This window comes from Eriocheir sinensis, chromosome 8, assembly GCF_024679095.1.
Source record: "Eriocheir sinensis breed Jianghai 21 chromosome 8, ASM2467909v1, whole genome shotgun sequence".
Taxonomy (NCBI): Eukaryota; Metazoa; Arthropoda; class Malacostraca; order Decapoda; family Varunidae; genus Eriocheir; species Eriocheir sinensis.
In genome coordinates, this window is record NC_066516.1 from 1,061,350 (window position 1) to 1,084,270 (window position 22,921).

At 45.4% G+C, this 22,921-nt stretch overlaps 1 protein-coding gene across 2 annotated transcripts in view; it reads left to right on the plus strand.

Annotated features, from left to right (window-relative positions):
- The window catches only part of LOC126995363 (aryl hydrocarbon receptor nuclear translocator-like protein 1), a 236,414-nt gene extending 224,762 nt beyond the window's left edge, over positions 1-11,652 (plus strand). For both annotated transcript variants that reach the window (XR_007750210.1, XR_007750215.1), the window contains one exon: positions 1,412-11,652. The gene's annotated coding sequence lies outside the window, so the exon portion shown is untranslated. The remainder of the gene's footprint in view (positions 1-1,411) is intronic.
- The last annotated feature ends 11,269 nt before the right edge of the window (positions 11,653-22,921 follow it).

Below are 22,921 nucleotides of genomic sequence, written 5' to 3' on the forward strand. Positions count from 1 at the left end.
ATAATCGTTCCTTACCTCCTTCGATATCTCGCAAAGAGATAAACATTTCTCGTATGTTGCTGCCACTCTCAAAAGTTGTTTTGCGTAGACTCAGCTTCTCATACAGCTTATCTTGTAGGTCCCACAAGTATCTATGCTGCCTAACTTCTTCTAGTAATGCCACCTCGGCCTCCTGGCTCCAAATCTTGTCTGTATCTGTCATTTCTTGTTTTATTGGCGCCGACATGTTGTACTCAGCCGCCAGTCGGCAATACAAGACGAACACGCTCAGCTGCAGAAAACTTGCCGCGAGAAGGGCTCCCAGACCCAGACCAAAAATGCAGCCGCGCCTGTATTGCCGACTAGGAATTGCCAGGTGTAAAGCCGCCTTAACAGTTTTTAGGACTACATTCTGCTTTACAAGCTTATCGCTGGATCTAGCAGACACCAGATGGCTAGCATAATGACATCCCACAACAACAGCCTCCACACAATATTTCTGCAGCAGCTCTTATATATACTGGAGACAGCAATCATAGTTGAATGAAACATTCACAGAAGGTAAGATGCAACAGAGTTGACACTGGCCACTCTTATAAATGGGATGAGTCCATTGTATACATACACCCAACACAAAAACTTGGTGGGGCGTTTTGTTAATGTCAGCATAATGACATTTTTTTTTCTTTTACGTTTCTGCCTATGGCATCAATAGGCTTTTTTGGTGGGGCCTGATGGTCAGCCCCAGCCCATTATGGCGCAGGCAAGTGTTTATAGTGATGCCGTCTTGCTTGGATCAAGTTGCCTCTTAGAGCTCATTTTTTATCCTCTCATTTAGAGGGAGAATCTAGAGCCCAGGTTGATAGGTGGTCTTCAGAACACTATGTGGGTCATCTTAGGTCACTCGGCAGTGACTGAATAATTCCAGCATGTGGCAGTGGGCGGAACACGAACCAGCATCCACGGAGCCAGCTATCTAACCACTTAGCCACCACCTCCCCATGTGGTATAATGAAATCAGATTGCCCATATCATTTTAGCATTGACTCTGCCACACATTTAATGATGAGATTTTCTACTCTCTTTTTCTATTACTCTCTCGGCCCCACACGTCCTGTGCGTGTATCGAAACACACGAGAAATTAATCAAGGCAAGGAGAGGGTATTCGCTGGCTGCCTGGGATTGAACCCACGACCAGCGTGACGGGAGAGCCACTCCTTACCGAGTCGGCCAAAGAGGTACCCCACTGGCTAAGTGGGTTATAGGAGGCTCGTTCATCAGGCATAGTCGCCACACTACACGACTTTACCCTCTATGTAAATTAATTTCTGTGTGTTGAGACCTTTAGACTGTGATCCATTTTGGTGCACTATTTCACAATGTCCCCGCAGAGACATACCTCCAACACTTTCTATTTTCTATTACCCTCAGAGCATGGGCCATCCTACCTGTTACCCCTTCGGAGAAACTCAACAGAACTGCAGGAGAGGATCCCACCGCTGCCACCACTTTAATGATGAGATTTTCTACTCTCTTTTCTATTACTCTCTCGGTCCCACACGTCCTCTGCGTGTATTGAAACACACGAGAAATTAATCAGGACAAGGAGAGGGTACTCGCCGGCTACCTGGGATTGAACCCGCGACCAGCGTGACGGGAGAGCCACTCCTTACCGAGTCGGCCAAAGAGGTACCCCACTGGCTAAGTGGGTTATGGGAGGCTCGTTCATCAGGCATAGTCGCCGCACCACACACAGTCCCAACACCTATTTCTTCCTCTCATATGTCAACTCTTTACTACTTCTAAATGAATTGAGTTAATGAATCAAAAATCTAATAAGGCTGTAAACATGTTGTGCTGAGACTCATTTTTTTAGGTTAATATCAATGATTTTGTTTAAATACCACAACAGTTGACAACCTTGTTTTCCGTTGTTGTCAGTGAGCTGACCCAAGGTCAGTTCCTTCAAGGTCGCCCTCCAGGATGGAAGCTGCCCGTGCTGTCACTCTACCCATTGCCACTCACACTCGTGAGAGAGAGAGAGAGAGAGAGAGAGAGAGAGAGAGAGAGAGAGAGAGAGAGAGAGCGTGGAAGGCTGTACTTTGCACCTAGGTTCTTATACAATAATTGAAGACAGATGTGACAGCATGGGGGACAAGGACCTACTAAAAGCAGCCAACATCAATACGATCTGGACCCTTAATACCTCCATGATCTGGACAATATGGTTTCACTATAGCTCAGTTTCATAATGCTGCTAACAGGTCAACCAAGGTTGGGATGAGGAGAGCTCAGGAGGACAGAGGCAGGTTAGGAAAACAAGGGCAGGAGACAAAGGAAGACCTCTTTATTCATGATGGGACATTTGAATAATATTTTATTTTCTAATGTAAATTTCGCCTTATAACCAATTAAACTTACAACCGGCATGTTGATTCTGAACACCATCATAACTCGAGGACGACATTTTTATATATATACTTACCAACAAACAGAGACAAAAAAATATATATAATACTTTCTTTTTTTCAAAGACTCCCAATATCTTCATGAGACAGTAGTGTTTGATTTGTTTTGCCTGTTACTATCAAGAGAGATTTTCAATTGCATACCTCTTCTCTGTAACCATTGTAGCATAATAATTTTGAACATTACAAGTAATCTGTAATAAACAGTCCACAAATAAGCTTGGTACTGTTCACTGTAATCATGCTTTGTATAGCTTTTTTATGTATGGCTGTAATCTTCTGTCTTTTCTCATTTGTTTTCATGGCTAATTTAACACAGGAAAACTTTTTGAAATACAAGTTGCCTTTTAAAGGTATTCTTTTGAAAACAAGAAAATCCTAGACTATCCCTTGTATACAAAAGCAAATTTCATAACATAATGTGAATAGATTACAGTATAGTAAACCCTTATTTTAACGAACCAGTTAGGTGAAAGAAGTGAGTTTATATCCAAAAATCTGTTATATCAGAGAGATTCGAACTTTTTGCATAGCTATAATGAACTTTGTTTGTCATGGGAGTTAAAAGTTCACTTTTCCGACAATATCCATATACATGTACATATGTAGTATCTCAAAGTTTGTTTGTTATTTTAAATGAAAGGTGAGGCACAAAAGATTGAGACTGGAGCTGTTTCCAGTTGAGGTCTGTAAAAGCAAGGATTAACTGTAATATTTGATCAATTCCATGGAGAAAAAGCTTTTAAAAACTTTGATTATGACACATACATAGACGTTCCAGAAAGCCAGGCATACAAAGCAAATTAAATCAGTTATAAAGGAAGAGATTCCAAAATGTTTGAGGAAATTAATTTAGCAGGTGACTCATCTTGAAATGCTCAACATATTTTATACTGCTTAATGTTCTAATCTTTATGATAAATTTTCCACTTGAGTGTAAGGTTGCACACTTATAGTAGACAAAAGAAAATATCATACAAGAAAACACCATCCATATACTAGTACACACCGTACTTAGATAATTCAACTTTCCACCTAGATTTCATGACACACTACAATGTTGGGCACAGAGAGAGAGAGAGAGAGAGAGAGAGAGAGAGAGAGAGAGACTGCTACGATTTTTGTCTCATCTAGTTTATCGACTTCGGTTTTATACTTTATTTTTCAAGAAAGTGACTCTTACAGTCTAGCTAATGTAATTGCATTTTCCTGTTTCAAATGAAAATTAGCTCCTATTGTCAGATGCATAGTCTAATTTTTCAACATCAGAAAACCTAACCCTACTTCATAGTTATAATTACATATGTTTTTCTTAACAATTTGACAAATGATATTCTTAATTCTGTTTAATTCATAGGCTACACTTGCTTTGTTACTGTTAATCTGCATATTTGGTATGCCAACAACATAATATACAAAACTTAAATAATGCATATAATTTCTAGTACACAGTGCAAGGCACCAGACAAATAATTAGTACTAAAGCAATGTGCAGCAATTTAAGACTCCCAGCTTTACCTTTCAATCTAGCACCAGAAAAGTTGTTAGCAGTATGTTGAAGAGTGGACATAACTATCCATCTCTCTCTCTCTCTCTCTCTCTCTCTCTCTCTCTCTCTCTCTCTCTCTCTCTCTCTCTCTCTCTCTCTCTCTCTCCTATATTACTAAATGGAAGATCTCCAACATTTCATACAGATCTACAAGACTTGTAGGCTACCAGTAATTTGCAAACCCCTTCCTATCATCATCTCTATTTGTTGAACATTTTCTATGCTTACACATCTTTGAAAAAGAAAAAAAGAAAAAGGTGTCTTAATGCATGACAAATGTCTTCATAAAGAGAATGTGACATCAGAAGAAGGCAAAATATTGCATAATTATGCATTATATTGCCTACTTTTGATGTCACTAAGATAATTTTCATTAAGACAGTAATCATCTAAATTCTAAGTGATATCAAAAGCAGGCAAAATATTTCATATTTATGCATTATATTGTGTACTTTTGTTGTCACATAGATCCTTTTCATGAAGACAGCAATCATCTCAGTGACATCAAAAGCAAGCAAAACATTGCATAATTATTCATTATTTTGCCTGTTTTTGATGTCACTTAGATCATTTATATACATGATGATAGTTATCATGCATTACGATACTTTTTGAAACACTTTTTTTTTTCTTTTTGAGGATTGGTAAATACCAGTGGTGGGCACCGCTAACCAAAAAGTTAGCTTCGCTAACTAAAATGTTAGCTTCGCTTACGCTAAACCGCTACACTGGTAAAGAAATTAGTGGAAGCTAACGCTAACTGCTAACTTTTTTTCAAAGATTTGGAATTGGAAGATGCGCATTACCCTAAAATAACAAAAAGTTTCCCTGATAATTGTCAAATTACCCTACTTTAAGGTGTAATTTACCACAAAAAGTGGAAGCACTGGAGTTATTGCGCCATGTTGCTCAACTGGTGCTGTGTCTGTCCACAATGGACAAAAACAAACTTGTATGAAATTTTTAGTGGACTTAAGTTAGCGGAGGAGGAACTTCATTTAGCGGAAGCTATTTGGTCCGCTAGCTGTTTCCAAAGTTAGCGAAAACGCTAAACAGCCAACGAAAAAGTTAGCTTCGCTAATTAGCGGTTAGCGGATTAGTGAAACCGTGCCCACCACTAGTAAATACAGAGTATGTCCAACAAAGAGATGACAATAGGAATGAGGTTTGAAATTCACTATTACAAATCATGTGGATCTATATGGAACGTAGACCTTCCATTAAGTAATACAGGAGATGTATATTGATTCCTTAATTCCTTTTCTAACTAAATTTTCGACGTTTCAGTCAGTTAAATCAGATGAAAAATGCATTAGAAAAATAATACATAAGAATGTCAAAATGGTCACATTGAAATCTGAGAAAATGCAGTCCCATCCCCAGACATGACCAAACACTGAAGTATTATTCTTACAACTCAGGCTAAGTAGCATGAAGCAAGATTTGTAAAATCTGTGTCATGATGCATCCTAGCAATGAAAATTGTACAGTACTCAGTACAGTAGTATAGGGAAGACCATGACATTGAGTGAATAAAGGTTAAAGTGGTACGAGGCAAAAAGGTTCTGGAGTCTGCCAATTTTGTATGCATACAATGAAGGCATCAGTGAGCTGACCAGGAGGCTAAATGAATGTTAACAAGTGGAAAATTGTCAATTAAACAGATTTGTTCAGTAAATGAGCCTGATAATAGGATTATTTTTTGGTTAGGCAACTGATATGTACATGCCAAGTGTCTAATTACCATATTGTTTGGAGAATAGATATATGCAAGAAAAAAACATGCTGGATATGGTTGCACACGTTTCTTTAGCATCCTTTTTACTGAAATACTGTTGACATGTTCCTCTAATTTACTTTCCTTACTGTCATCTTAAATATTTTAAGCATTCTATAAATAAATATCTACTTATAATACAGGCAAAAATTTTATTACATCTTTTGGAGAAGGAAATGCTACAAAGCATAACTTCATTTATTCATTTAACATTAATAATTCTTTTTCCTCAGTAAAAACATCGGTTTACAGTTGAAGATAATCTTTTGTCATTGAATATTAAGATTTAATCTACCACATTTATCCGCATATTAGAAAAAAAATCCCTTCACCTTTCACCCAACTTGCTTACACTTTTATTTTCTTACTTTGCTTGCAAAAAGTGACAGCTAAATGTAATGCATTATAACAGATAACAGATTATCTTACATTATTATGATTCTTTTTGGGTTCTTAACAGACAATGTCTTCTGTTAGCTTCATGCATGTTACTAGTATTTTCTTATTTTTGTGTTCTATTTGCACCTCACCTGCTGGATCTTACATAATAACCAAGAAGCATGCCTGTAGTTGCAGAATCTTTCAACTGTCACTGGTTGCAACTGCAGCAGAAGCACACATTCATTCATTCATTTCAATCATCTTTGACGCCTGCTCCTATAGTCTGTTCAGAGCATGAAGTCGGATCAAGGTGTGGCAGATTCTTGAATTCCCATGAGTGCGGCGCTGCCAGTTCGACCGCCAATTATCAGATTGGCACCGTCTCCCTACCTACCCACCCACAACCCACCTGTTTATCTCTCTCTCTCCCTCTCGACCCGGGGGGAGGGACCTAAGGGGACACGCCGACCACCACCACCATCACCACCACCACCACCAATACATGGCAACATGGGAAAAAATCGCTGCCACATGTCATAGAATTTATACAAATCGTTGTTATAATCCTAAACATCGACACTCATTGTACTATGTAGCTTCCTGTACTATATACAAAATATATAAAATATCACTTTCAAATAGCACATGGATGGGAAATAAGAGAAAGACACATGTACGAAGATTGATTTGGCAGCATGGCTAGAGGTAAACGACGATACCAGATCCACCCTGAACCGACTTCATGCTCTGAACAGACTATAGGAGCTCCCACCAGGGGATGGCCACGGCAGAAGAGTTTCCATCTCTCTCTATCCAGACACTCCCTCCTTGCCTGCTCAAAGTTTCTCAAGGATCTTTCACCCCTCTCCCTGACATACTCCTGCACCTTATCTCTTCATTTTGCTGGAGGTCGTCTTATAACATTCCCTCCCTCTATTTCACTCACATACACCATCCTGGTCATCTTACTCTCCTCCATTCGCTCCATGTGGTCGCTTCACTTCTTCCACCACTCCACACTTCTTCCCTTCACCCACATGACAATTCCAAAATGCTCATACACACTTTCATTACTCATTCCATCCATTCTACTCACACCACATGCATTCATCAAATAACTCATTTCCACTACCTGCACTCTAGACCTTTGACTTTCATTCCAGGCCCATGTTTCACTTGCATATGTGAGGGTTGGTACAATTACTGTATTTCTCAAATCCCTCTTTACCTCCATACTCACACTTCTGCCATTCATGATTCGTCCCAAAGACCCTACCACCCTTCTTCCTTGCAATGCCCTTTCTCTTGTCTCTCCCTCCGTACCACCATGCTTACACATGACTGATCCAAGGTACTTAAACTCATTAACCTCCTCCATTTCTTCACCATTCAAAATTATTTTGCATTCTTTTTCACATTCAATTCCCACTCTATATGGGCATACAAAATCCACAACCTCACTTCTACTCTACTCACAAACCATCGCTTTACTTTTGTTGACATTTACTATCAGCTTTCTCCTTTTACATACACTATCAAAAACACTGACCAAATTTTGTAAGTCACTTTCATTTTCTGCAATGAGCACTGTGTCATCAGCAAATAAGATTGAATTCAGCACCCACATCCTTCCCTCAGTGTACATTTCTACTCCAACTTCCCCAACTTTGCCCTTCATTTCTCTCACAACACCATCCATATAAATATTGAACAACTATGGTGACATGACACACCCCTGCCTCAAGCCCACTTTTATCTCAAAATGTTCACTTGTTTCTCCACTAATTTTGACACATGCAGATGCATCCTCATAGAAAGACTTTTTGTATGAAGCAGTTTTCCTCCCACACCATATATCTTTAAAACGTCCCACAAAGCCAGCCAATCGACTCTGTCATAAGCTTTTTCTAGGTCCATGAAGGCAGTGTATATTTTTTTCCTTTTGTTAATATTTTTTCTACAACCATCCTGAAGGAAAATATCTGATCCACGCATCCCCTTCCCTTCCTGAAGCCTCCTTGTTCTTCAATGATTTTTTCCTCTGTAAGTCTTTGCATCCTTTCTATTATGACTTTTCCAAATACATTTCTGGGTATACTCAGCAGACTTATACCTCTATAGCTCCCACACTCCCCTCTCCTGCCCTTCCCCTTGTAAACTAGGACAGTGATGGCTTTTGCCCAGTCTGCTGGTACCCCCCCCCACACCCTCCCACGCCACTTCACATATCTTGACCAACCATTTAGTAACTACATCTCCTCCACACTTCAACATTTCTGTTGTAATTCCATCAATTTCTGCTGCCTTTCCATTTTTATTTTTTTTATTGCTTGATTTACTTCTTCATATGTATGTACGTACGTACTTTCTTCTTTATATACTCCTCCACTACCTCCATTCAAAATTACTGCTGTTACAACTGCTGGACCTCCATCTTTAATATTTATTAAGTTTTTGAAATATTCTCTCCATCTCTCTTTCACAGCTTCCCCATCTTTCAACATCTTTCCATTCTCATCCATAACTTCATTTATTTTACTTGGGGAGATATTTTCTGCATTTCTTTTATTCTTTACTTCTCTCCAATATGATTTTCTATTTCCTTTATTTTTTTCACTTAGTTTTTTTTTCAGTCTTCATCAACTCTCTTCTTACTTTCTTTTATTGCTTGTTTTAATTTCATTTTGCATTCTCTATATTTTTTTTCCTTTCCCTTTTTACTTGCTCAGCCACATTTCTTTCTTGAGTTTTCTTAAAAAGTTCCCTCTTCTCTTTTGCTATCCTCCTTATCTCTCCTGCCCATCATGAATTTCCTTTTCTTTTTCCATCCCTCACCACTTTCATCCCAAACACTATTTTTGTTGTAGTTAACACTACATCTTTAAATGTTCCAAAAACTTCAATATCTGTACTATGTTTTACACTTTCCCATTTTTCACTTAAGGCCTCTACCATTTCACGTTTATACTCATCTTTTATTTATTTTTCCTGTAACTTTTCTATCTTCAATATTTCCTTTTTTACTTCACCCTTCTTTTCAAACACCTACTTTTCCTTCAGCCTTAATTTTGTCAGCACTGCAAGATGGTCAGAGCACACACGTAAACACAAAATATAAATGCCCATCAATTTCTGTATGATAAATGAGCTGTACATTTGAACTGATTTTAATGGAATTGATGTATCAGATATACATATGTATAGTTAAAATGATTTCCATATAGTTAGAATTTGTATAGTTCTCTCTCTCTCTCTCTCTCTCTCTCTCTCTCTCTCTCTCTCTCTCTCTCTCTCTCTCTCTCTCTCTCTCTCTCTCTCTCTCCGTATTCAATATGTCCTTTAACGTATTCAATATGTCCTTTTACCGTATTCAATATGTCCTTGCGACAAGGCATCGTCCCTTCGGATTGGAAAAAGGCTAACGTGACACCGATTTTTAAGAAAGGAGACAAAAAAATACCAGGTAACTACCAACCCATTAGTCTAACTTCAATTGTAGGTGAGCTACTCGAGAGCATAATTAGAGACAAAATTGTGAGTTACCTCGAAAGCCACTCATTAATTGGGGATTCACAATATGGCTTCCGTAACAAAAGATCCTGCCTGTCAAACCTACTAACCTTTTATAACGATCTCTTCTCAGTTTATGACGTAACCAAATCATTGGACGTAGTCTATCTTGATTTCCAGAAAGCGTTTGATAAAGTCCCACATCATAAATTACTTTATAAATTAAAGCAAATAGGCATTGACGGTCAAGTAAACCAATGGATCGCGAATTGGGTGAGCAACAGACAACAAAGAGTTGTGATTGACGGATTTAACTCAGAGTGGGCGCCGGTCACTAGTGGCGTTCCTCAGGGCTCGGTTCTTGGCCCAGTGCTCTTCAGTATTTACATCAACGATGTGGATGTTGGACTCAATAATCGCATTAGTAAATGTGCAGACGACACAAAGATTGGTAACTCGGTTCTCACTGACGAAGACGGGCAAAGCCTCCAAGAGGATTTGCACAAAATTTCAGCTTGGTCGGATAAATGGGAGATGCCCTTTAACGTAGACAAGTGCCAGGTCCTTCAAGTTGGAACAAAAAATAAAAAGTTCGATTACGAAATGCGCGGCGTTAAACTCACAAGCGTTCAATGCGTTAAGGACCTGGGGGTCAAAATCGCGTCAAACCTCAAATTCTCACATCAATGCATCGATGCAGCAAATAAAGCGAACAGAATGTTGAGCTTCATTAAAAGAAACTTTTTATTCAAGAATAAAGATGTAATACTTCCGCTTTACAATAGTTTAGTCAGACCCCACTTGGAATATGCGGTACAGTTATGGTCTCCTCACCATGCAAAGGACATTGCTAAACTAGAAGGTGTTCAGCGTCGATGAACAAATATGATCCCTTCCTTGCGCAACAAATCCTACGAAGAAAGGCTTTCCACCCTTAATATGTTCTCTCTTGAGAAACGTCGCCTCTGAGGAAAACTGATCGAATGTTTTAAAATACTTAATGGTTTCACGAATGTAGACAGAACAAAATTGTTTATGATCGATGACACTTTGCGAGCGAGGAAAAATGGCATAAAACTCAAATGTAGACAAGTAAATTCAGACTGCACCAAATTTTTCTACACCAACGTTGTAGTGCGAGAATGGAATAAGCTCCCACCATCAGTGGTCCAGTGTAACACGATTGACTCCTTCAAAAACAAGCTCGACCGTCACTTCCTTGAACTTCATATTAACTAGAGTAGAAAAGCAACGTTTTGGAGCCATCTGACTAATGTAAAATCACTTAGGTTTAAGGACAGACCACCTAGTCTGGACCATGGGGTGTGTGTGTTCTGACTTTCTATGTAATATCTATGTAATCTCTCTCTCTCTCTCTCTCTCTCTCTCTCTCTCTCTCTCTCTCTCTCTCTCTCTCTCTCTCTCTCTCTCTCTCTCTCATAGAGCCTATGTGTTCCTTATTTCTGTCTGCTTATAAGGGTTACTAAGCTTTTCTTCTATTGACATTTTTTTTAACACTCATACTTGAATTGTACACAAGTTTGTGAAAATAGAGTTGAAAATTATGTGATCATAATGATTAATTTTAGTGTTCTTTTCCTTTTTTTTCATGTTGGTCTATGGTGAGTGTACTTTAAATGTATAAGTTACACATATAATGTTTGTATCCTGTAAATATTTATATTTTTAGGAGAACTTACATAGAAATTTTCAGAGTCCATCAACATAGGTGATTTGTGAATATAATCACAGATGTCCTCACTTTTACTCCTCCAGTTTGTCATCTTATTCATTGCCTAATTATCACAGAGACCATAGTGGACTGTTTCAATATCGTAAGGATTGATGTCAAACACGTTATTTCATCACATGTAAGTTTCATGTAGTAAGACTTGCTCAAACAAAAACAAAACGGCAGAGGCATCATGTGTAATGAGGTAATTTGCTCAAAATGAACAAAAATATATATTGTGTTATAAACAAACTGTTTATGAATTTTATTTATTCCTTAAATCACTTTGGTTGAGACTGGTTTTGTTAATACACCCATATCTCATTTTTTACCCTTCAAAATATTCTTCTTTTGCCATAAACATCTTATACTTTCCTTCACATCTCTTGGAAAATGGTTACTTTGTTGAAAATGGTGCATAAAATTTTTAGTAGAAAATATACATAAATATGAAATTTTCCATCATCATTTCATCGACGCCTGCTCCTAGGAGCTCCCACCAGGGGATGGCCACGGCAGAAGAGCTTCCAACTTTCTCTATCCAGACACTCCCTCCTTGGCTGCTCAAAGTTTCTCAAAGATCTTTCACCCCTCTCCCCAACGTACTCTTGCACTCTATCCCTCCATTTCACTGGAAGTCGTCCTCTAGCATTCCCTCCCTCTATCTCACTCACATACACCCTTCTGGTCATCTTACTCTCCTCCATTCGCTCCATGTGGCTAAGCCACTTTAAAGTCTGTCGCTTCACTTCTTCCACCACTCCACACTTCTTCCCTTCACCCCTGTGACACATTCCAAAATGCTCGTACACACTTTCATTACTCATTCCATCCATTCTACTCACACCACAAGCACTCCTCAAATAACTCATATCCACTGCCTGCACTCTAGACCTCTGACTTTCATTCCAGGCCCACGTTTCACTTGCATATGTGAGGGTTGGTACTATTATTGTATTTCTCAAATCCCTCTTTACTTCCATGCTCACACTTCTGCCATTCATGATTCGTCCGAAAGACCCTACCACCCTTCTTCCTTGCAATGCCCTTTCTCTTATCTCTCCCTCCATATCACCATGCTTACACATAACTGATCCAAGGTACTTAAACTCATTGACTTCCTCCATTTCTTCACCATTCAAAATTATTTTGCGTTCTTTTTCACATTCAATTCCCACTCTATATAGGCATACAAAATCTACCTCATTTCTACTCCGCTCACAAACCATCACTTTACTTTTGTTGACATTTACTTTCAGCTTTCTCCTATTACAGACACTATCAAAAACACTGACCAAATTTTGTAGGTCACTTTCATTTTCTGCAATGAGCACCGTGTCATCAGCAAACAGTATCGAATTCAGTACCCACTTCCTTCCCTCATCGAACAGTCTTACTCCAACTTCTCCAACTTTGCCCTTCATTTCTCTAATGACACCATCCATATAAATATTGAATAACCATGGTGACATGACACACCCTTGTCTTAAGCCTACTTTTATCTCAAAATGTTCACTTTTTCCATCTGTTCAGTAAACCATAGCTGGCAGCTGTGTTGGCCAATTTTTCAGACGATGTGTTTAGTAACAACTAACATTAAACTTTACATCACTAAAAACTAAGATATAACCCTGAAGCCCATATTTCAAATGAGAGTTTTAGTGACCATGTTCGTGTTTAATTATTAATATCGTTGGCAACCGCAGTCAGCAAACACTACAAATGCTGCATGGCTTCAACCCTTAGCCAATGCTTTCTGATTTACGAGCAAAAGAAGTTCACTAAAAATGTTTTGCTTAACGAGCGGTGACTTGATGTAAGAGCATCTTGTTTGTATAAGTCGAAGACGCGAGCGTGGGTTCCCTTTGTTCGCCACAAGATGAGAGCGCTCAGAGTGGAAATCAATGGGAATGGGGTCTCAGTCTGTGTTGTACACTAGCAGAGGTAGCATCCGCGCACGCACGTTTACTTACATTTGTGCTCTAGTAGTGCACACAGGTGGGCGTACTATTCCCCGTGTTGATGTTGTGCGTCACCAACTCCGTGCGGCCCAGCAGGTCCAAACCACCCCCGCTGATCACGTCCGCGCACCGAGCCAGGGTGTTGCACACCTCCTCCGTCTGCGCCTCCGTCGGGTGAGCAGCGCTCCGGTGCGCCAAGTCCTCCAGGAGGTCGGGCCGCGGCCTCGCAGCGGCCGACTCCGCGCTCCCCGACGTCTCCTCTGGGCGCTCCACGTCCTCACAGGTGCCCAGCTTGGCACCAGCGGGTACTTCTCGAGCCTCGTCGGAGGAGTTAGCCACCAGCACCGTGACTGACTCCTCCCCCGCTCCTTCGAGACTCTGTTCGGCTGCCACACCACCAGGCAGCTGCAGGCCCTCCGTGGACTCCACCGTGCCCTCCGCTGGCACCGCGCCCGACCGGCAACACACGACCCTGTCCTCCGTCCCCGGGGCAAGGTGCAGTCGCTCCCCCGCGACTACCTCTGCACAGCCGACCTCTTGGAGCAAAGGCGCCTGTCCGCACAGCCTCTCCAGCTCTCGCCCTGCGTCAGGTAGTCGAGGCCAAGCACGCACGGCCCGTCTCGATCGGCGACGTCCATCGGCCGGCGCTCCCCACCGCTGCCCACGCCGATACGAGCCTCTACTAGGCCCTCAGACTGCATGCAGTGCCCCGTGACGCCACACAGCCTCTATGGCGCCTCCGGGAGTCGTGTGGCGGCCAACATTTCAGGCCGCCCCAAGGTCCTTTCGGCGCTCCCCGCCAAACGGCCTGGCCCGTCCACTGAGCCCCGTAGCGCTGTTGCCAAATGCAGCGCCTTCTCAGCCTCGCCCCAGCCCTGGGCAGCGGCTAGCATCTCACACTGGGCCTCACATGCCAGCTTCACCGTCGTGCTCCGCTGGCTTAAGCCTCCCTGAGCGCCGGGAGACTGAGGGTCCGCTGAGGGGAGAAGGCGGACCACGTGGGCTGCAAGCCGGCCAGCATGGCGGAGAGGGAGGCGGTAAGAGGCAACGAGGGGGGGTGAATGGGTCCGGCTCCAGCACCGGCTGGACCCATGGGAGCGGCTCCGTTGGCTCCCCAACCTCCTGCGGCAGCTACTGGCTCCGCCACGACGCTACCAGGCTCCAGGGGTCCTTCCCAGGCCCCAGCTGGACCGTCGCCTCAGCGCTTCCCGCCAGAACTGTGCCCCGTTCCTCCGCGTGCGGCGCTGCCACCTCTCGCTGCTGCCTCTCCGCCTCCACTTCCTCCCTCAGGCCCAGAACCTCGCATTCCGGGGTCTTCTGCACCTCCGTCAGGTGTTCACTCCTCAGGCTGTCGCAAGCCCGGTCCGTGCACAGCTGCATTTCCACTTTCAGAGACGAGAAACTGCACTGGATAACCTCGGCAAGATGGCGTGCCTGCTCGCGTGCCTGCTCGTCTAGCCACTGAACCAGCTCGCGTGCCCTCTCGTCCTCCCTCCAAGCCTGCTCGCGTGCCCTCTGTGCCATTTCGTCTGCCTGCTTATCCATATCGACCAGCGTGGCAATGATCCAATCCATCTGCTGGTGCGGTGTCAGTTTGCCCGTGCCAGCCTCAGCCTTGCCCGCCTCCTCGCCCTCACGGCGGCCATCGGGGGACGCCATGACGACACGGCGTAACTCACCGTTCACTGTTCACTAATCGCACTCCTATGACACCACTGTTACGCCACCACCGGCCCGCACAACACACTCCACAGCACGGGCAGGCGGTGTGCCTCTACCCCAGACCACCACACGCGGGTCGTAAATACCCAGAACAGCAAGACACACCACGCCTCCACTCCCCGGGGCCGTCAACACACCATGAGGGAAGCAAGGCTGGGCAAGGAGGCTCACAGCGGAGGTTTTCTTCTTTACTGAACAGCTCCAACACCGTACAAACACTAGTTCACAAGGCACAGTACTCCCAGTACACAGAGGGGGGGCAGACACAGCACAGGGCTCCCCAAAAGGCGGGCAGGGCACACACACGCGGGCAACGCACGTCTCTTGTCTCGCAGCACGGCTCTCGCTCCCCGCGGCTCGGCCCAGCGGCTCCCGGCAGGGCAGCCGCGATACACCCCACGCCCGCCGGCCACAACAGCCCTCCGCGCCCCAAACTAGCACCCCCCCCCACACAAATAACACAAATACACAAATAACATGAGAACATACTCCCTGGCGTAACAATACCAATTTACTGCGTCAACGGCTTAAATATGTGGGGATGCCTTGAAAAATTCAAAATCCAGTGTTGTTGTTTCACGAGGGCTTCTTAGGCAGACTGAGCCTCATAGCTGCTTTGTACTACACCACAGAAACTATTATAATTCCTAAGTCAGTAATATCCAGAACGAGCCTATAGATCATTACGATTTCGGACATAAAACGGTTTTTAAAGAGTTCTACGTTATTTTCTTCTTTATTGTTGTGCTGGAAGCTTCCCCCGGCCACCATAGGCCTCTAGAAGGCTCCGGGAGAAACGAGCAGGGGGGCGGGGAGCAGGGCGAGCCGTCCGCGCCCGTGGGGCGCGGCCAGACGCCAGGCGGGAAGTGTTGCCAACTCGCATATATTTTTGCTACATGTTCTTGTATGATCTAAAATATACTGTAACATTCTAGACTGTACTGTTCTGAACATATATAGGAGAAGAGGGCGAGAGAGTCCAGTCCCAGTCATAGTAAGCTAGTGGTAAGTGAAGAGTCAAAGTGAAGTGTACTACTAAGGAAGAATATTAAACTACAGAAGCTGTGCGAAGTGTTTACATATCTCCCTCCCACGGAGTCTCCTGACGGCGACACGGACCCCAAGTACACGTCCGGCATAACATTGGTGTCAGGAGTGTAGCCATTTGTTTTTTCGCCATGGAGACTCGTTCCCAAGCTGCCCAGAGGGACGACGTGTTGACTGAACTCTTGGAAGAAGCTTGAGGGGGGGGGGGGGGCAGGGCGCTGGAGCAACGATATGGGACCAAGCACCAGACAGACTTCAGGGGGGGGTTCAGAACCCGCAACACAGGAGCGCGCGAGTCTCTTCAGGAACTCGCTCAGGACCTTGAGAGCATGGCGCACAAGGCATACCCAGGTGCCACCCCTGACCTGCTGACGGTTTTGCTGCGTGATCAATTCATCGATGCCCTGGACAGCCCTCAGCTGAAGATACAAGTGAACCAGGCTAAGCCAACATCAGTGCAGGAAGCTCTGGCACGTGCCATGGAGTTTGAGTCCCTTGTTAGGTCTAGCTTGTCAAGTTTCAGTGACGACTCGACTTCTGGCTTTAGGGCACGAAAGGGCGCTGTCAGCGACACAGACAGGTTCCAAGGAACGTGCTGGTACTACGAGAAGGTTGGGCACAAGGAGAACGAATGCTATAAAAGGAAGAAGGAATATGAAGGTGTCGCTAAGAAGAAGCCCAGGGAAGGACCCAAGTGCTGGACCTGTGGAGAAAAAAGGCACTGGAAGAATGAGTGTCGGAAAAATGTGCCCCCAACGAAGGACCACCACTCGGGAAACTAAGAAGGACTGGCTCACGGGGGCAACGACCAGTCTGTCCTGTACATGCCCCTAAGATATCAGTGTGCAGGAAAATCACCATGACAAGCTGCCAAGTGGAGGGCAAGGTTGACGGAGTGTTGTGGCCTGTGGTCGTCGACACAGGCTCGGAACGCACATTTGTGCGGCCTGACGTGGTGAGTCATCGTCGGCTTCCTAAGACGTCGCATCGACTGTGCGGAGTCACTGGACACTATGCAGAGCTCAGAGGCCCAGTGGACGTAAAGTTTGAGCTCGGAGGAAAGGAAGAGTCCCTCTGTGTACGTGGCTGACATGGACGACCCCTGCATCCTAGGTATGGATTATCTTGTCTCCCACAGGTGCGAGCTGGACTTCCGCGCTAAGCAGCTGACTGTAGGAGGAAGGAGGGTGCCACTGACGACTGTGAACAAGGAAGGCCTGCCAGTGACGGTCAAGCGCACCACCATTATTCCTCCGAGGTCAGAGATGCTGTTACCATGTCAAATTACGGGTGGTCCCCCGGCTAGTCTGTGTGTGGTAGAGAGTGGAAGTCGATGTCCGGTAGAAAACGGGGTGATTGTAGGCAGTACTTTGGCAGACCCTACTGCAGCGGAAGTGGCTGTCGTCGTTACCAATGTCTCATTCAGCCCAAAGAAAAGAAAACAAGGGACCATGGTGGGGTTGTGCCAAGAGATCGACCAGAAACCAAGAACCTGTGTCTGCAGGAGAACCCTGACGAAACCCCAGGAGGAGCTGCCCGACTACCTGCGCGACCTGTTTGACAGGAGCTCAAAGTGTCTAGAGGAGCCCCAAGTGGAACAGCTCAGGGAGCTTCTCGTGAGGAATGCAGATGTGTTTTCCACAGGAGACCTGGACTTGGGGTGTACGGACCTGGTAGAGCACCACATCGACACAGGTAGCCACCGCCCAGTGAAGCAAGCTCCTCGAAGGATGGCACCAGCCCGTCGCAAGGAGATGGATGAGGTGATGGATGATCTCCGGCAACAGGGGTTAATCAAGCGGTCCAGCAGCCCATGGGCGTCTGCTGTAGTGCTCGTCAGGAAAAAGGACGGTTCCCTCAGGTGCTGCGTGGACTACCGAGCCCTCAACGATCTCACCATCAAGGATTCATACCCACTCCCACGGATCGACGACACGCTCGACGCTTTGGTGGGCTCCAAGTGGTTTTCAACACTAGATATGAAGTCTGGATATCACCAAGTCAAAATGTCGGAGCAGGATAAAGAGAAAACAGCCTTCTCTTACGGTCAAGGCCTGTGGCAGTTTAAGGTCATGCCCTTTGGCCTGTGCAACGCCCCGGCCACGTTCGAGCGGCTGATGGAGAGGGTGCTGGAGGGACTTCACTGGAAGACGGCACTCATCTACCTCGACGACGTGATTGTCTTTGGTCAGACCTTCGAGCAGGAGATGGAAAGGCTATCAGAGGTTTTCGCCCGGTTTAGAGCTGCACACCTTAAGCTCAGCCCGAAGAAATGCTGCCTATTCCAAAGGGAGGTCCAATACTTGGGACACATCGTGAGCGAGGCTGGAGTACGCACTGATCCTGAGAAGGTGGCTGCGGTAAGGGACTGGCCGACACCCACCAACGTGAAGGAGCTGCGGAGCTTCCTCGGGTTGTGCTCATACTACCGCAGGTTTGTGAAAGGCTTCGCTACGATTGCTGCACCACTGCACCTCCTGACGAAGAAGGGGCGCAAGTTTGAGTGGACAGCGGAAACTCAGGTTGCCTTTGAGAAGCTCAAGGAGGCCCTCATCAGCTCGCCCGTACTCACCTACCCAGACCCTCTAAGCCTTTTATCCTGGATTGTGATGCCAGTGATGAGGGGATTGGTAGAGTGCTGTCCCAGGCATGTGCCGACATGGAACGGGTTGTGGCCTACTTCAGCAAGAAGCTCACCCCAGCCGAGAAAAACTATTGCGTGACCCGGAAAGAACTCCTGGCAGTAGTCAAGAGCCTTGACTTTTTCCATGCTTACCTGTACGGTGCAACTTTCAACATCCGCACGGATTGCCCGTCAACTAGAGGAACGGCTGGAAGAGGTGCACCATCAAGTCCGTGGTGCCTTGAAGTTCTCCGGGGAGGCCATGAAGCGCGGTTACGATATAAGGGCAAGCCACGTTGACTTCAAAGAAGGAGACCAAGTCTGGCTTTACAACCCGCAGAGGAAGAAAGGACAGTCTCCGAAGTTACAGAGCCCCTGGGAAGGCCCTTACACTGTGCTAGAACGCCTCTTCGACGTGACTTACCGAATCCGGAGAACGGAAAGGACCAAGCCGAAAGTTGTCCACGTCAACCGCCTATGGAGGTACCACGGTCCGGGAAACTACACCTGGAACAACTACAGACACCCAGCAGCCGACGAAAACGCAAGGGACGTCCAGGACCGAGAGGAGGTCGGCGACGACATAGGCCTTCTGGACCTTTCAGCCGAGGGAGATAACCTCCCGGCTTCGGCAGATGTTCCAGGGACACCCCAAGAAGCAGACGACGACGAGGCGCACCAGGAGAAAGACACGCAGAAGGCACCGAGCAGAAGACAGAGACAACGCAGGCGTCCACAGCGATACGACGATTATTATGTTTTTGATTAATTCTCTTATGTTTGTATATAGTTAAGTGTGTGATTGGGACGATCACAATTAAGAGGGGGGGATAGTGTTGTGCTGGAAGCTTCCCCGGCGACCATAGGCCTCTAGAAGGCTCCGGAAGAAACGAGCAGAGGGGCGGGGAGCAAGGCGAGCCGTCCGCGCCCGTGGGGCGCGGCCAGACGCCAGGCGGTTGCCAACTCGCATATATTTTTGCTACATGTTCTTGTATGATCTAAAATATACTGTAACATTCTAGACTGTACTGTTCTGGATATATATAGGAGAAGAGGGCGAGAGAGTCCAGTCCCAGTCATAGTAAGCTAGTGGTAAGTGAAGAGTCAAAGTGAAGTGTACTACTAAGGAAGAATATTAAACTACAGAAGCTGTGCGAAGTGTTTACATATCTCCCTCCCACGGAGTCTCCTGACGGCGACACGGAACTCAAGTACACGTCCGGCATAACAATATGTTGAAGCAAATAATGGCGCAAGTATTTGTATTTTATAATTTTAAAGGACTACATTCATGAAGTGTTAACACGCGGGGGTGTAGCACAGCTGACACGTAGGCAGCTTGCTGAAGCTCAGTCGTCCTCTCGCCGCCATCATGAACTGATGGACCGACACTCTAGTCTTCTTTAGTCTCCTCAAAATATAATTCTACTTTACCTCTCGGTAAATGTTAACTGAGTATTTAACCTCTTTATTGGTATGCGTGTAGTTTGACAAAAGGACCAGTCAGCGTTCACCACCAGCTTTGGCTTTCACCCTCTTTCACTGACCAGCCTGGTGAACAAGCCTACAACTTTGCTCTCCTCAACGACCTAGAGCAGTTGGTTCAGCACTACACGTATTCCCGACCGTCTTGGAGACCGGCCCAACACACTATAAATATAGACCTCTTCCTTACCTCTAACCCTTCTACTTACTCTGTCAAACTGTTTTCTCCGTTGGGCTCCTCCGATCACAACCTTATTTATATATCCTGTCCTATCGCTCCTGTACATCTTCTGGACCCACCGAAGAGGCGATGCTTCTAGCATTTTGCTTCAGCTCGGTGGGACGACCTGAGGATGTAGTTTTCTGATTTCCCGTGGAATGATTATTGCTTCCAGGAGAGAGACCCCTCTGTGTGTGCCCAGCGCATCACAGAGGTGATTGTTTCTGGAATGGAGGCATACATTCCACGTATTTTCAATTCCTCATGCTAAAAAGCCTTGGTTTAATCACGCTTGTTTTCTTGCTGTCAAAGATAGAGAGCCAGCTCACAAAAGGTACCAGAGCCTTCAAACTCCCGCTAACCATGATCTTTACATTTCCACCCGGAATCGTGCCAAATCTATTCTACGACTTACCAAAACCTCTTTCATCCATAGCAAATGTCAAAACCTTGCCTTTTCTAATTCTTCCAGTGACTTCTGGCACCTAGCCAAAAATATCTCCTCCAGTTTCACTTTTTCATCTTTCCCTTCCTTTCTTAACCCTGACGGCAGCACCGCCGTCTCATCTGTTGTGCTGGAAGCTTCCCCCGGGGTCTATGGACCTCTGGAATACTCTAGAAGAAGCGAGCAGGGGACGGGGAGCAATGGCTCCGCCCGCGCCCCGTGGGTAACGGTCAGGTGCCAGGCGGGAAGTGTTGCCAACTCGCCCAGATTTTTGCTACATGTTCATTCTTGTATGACCGAACACACTGTAACGTTCTAGACTGTACTGTTCGGTGTATATATATAGAAGAGGGCGAGAGGAGTCAGTCACAGTCATAGTAAGTCATAGTCAGCTAGTAGTCAGATGAAGAGTCGGAGTGAATTGTATTAAGGAGGAATATTAAACTACAGAAGCTGTGCAAGGTGTTTTACATGTCTCCCTCCCACGGAGTCTCCTGACGGCGACACGGAACCCAAGTAACACGCCCGGCATAACGTTTGGCGTCAGGAGTGGAGGCATTTGTTTTTTTCGCCATGGAGACTCGTTCTCAAGCTGCCCAGAGGGACGACGTGTTGACCGAACTCTTGGAAGCCTTGAGACTACAGGGGGAGAAACAAAAAAGAGCACACCAAGAACTCAAAGAACAACAACAACAACAAAAAAATACACCAAGAACTCAAAGAACAACAAGAAAGAGCACAGCAACAACAAGAAAGAGCACAGCAACAATAAGAAGGAACACTCCAAGAACTCAAAGAACAACAAGAAAGAGCACAGCAACAACAAGAAAGAGCACAGCAACAACAAGAAGGGACATTCCAAGAACTCAAAGAACAACAAGAAAGAGCACAGCAACAACAAGAAAGAGCACAGCAACAACAAGAAAGAGCACAGCAACAACAAGAAGGAACACTCCAAGAACTCAAAGAACAGCTAGAAGATCGCTTCACGGGATTAAAGCAACAGCTGCAAACAGTACAAGATGGAAGTGAGTCAGTGCGAAGAGAAATGACTTATGTGACCACGAAGTTGGGACAACGCCTGATGGAAGTGGAGAAAGAACACACAAATCTTCAACAAGAGATGGAGGTGGTACGGGAGACGACACACAAAGAAATATTAGATATGCAGGGAAAGGTGAACCGTACAGAACAGGCAGTTTGTGACGTAAGTGACAGAGTGATGGTCCTTGAAGACTGCTTGGCTGGAAACGGAAGCCAGTGCCTGCAGGGGCTAGTTGTACCCAAGATGCTTCTCCTACGCAAGTCCGGAGTAGTTTGAGCCCTGTTACACCTGAGTTTACCCCCGCGAGAAGTTCCGCCAGCCCCATGAGTCTGCTGGGGTCGCCTGTTAGAAAGAAGCCTCAGGAGTTTGATGGCAAGGTCTCCTGGGAGGCTTACCGCGCTCAGTTTGAGCTATTGGCTGCTCGGAATGGATGGGATGAGTGTCAGAAAAATGTGCCCCCGGCAAGGGTCCACCACTCGGGCGAGGGAAACTACGGAGGACTGGTTCACGGGGGCAACGACCAGTCTGTCCTGTACATGCCCCGAAGATATCAATGTGCAGAAAAAACACCATGACGAGCTGCCAAGTGGAGGGCACGGTGGACGGAGTGTTGTGGCCTGTGGTCGTCGACACAGGCTCGGAACGCACACTGGTGCGGCCTGACGTGGTGAGTCATTCGTCGGCTTCCTAAGACGTCGCATCGACTGTGCAGAGTCACTGGACACTACGCAGAGCTCAGAGGCCCAGAGGTCGTGAAGTTTGAGCTCGGAGGAAAGGAAGAGAGTGGAAGTCGATGCCCAGTACAAAACGGGGTGATCGTAGGCCTACTTTGGTAGACCCTGCTGCAGGGGATCGAAGTGCCTGTCGTCGTTGCCAATGTCTCATTCAGCCCAAAGAAAATAAAACAAGGGACCATGATGGGGTTGTGCCAAGAGATCGACCAGGAACCGAGAACCTGTGTCTGCAGGAGAACCCT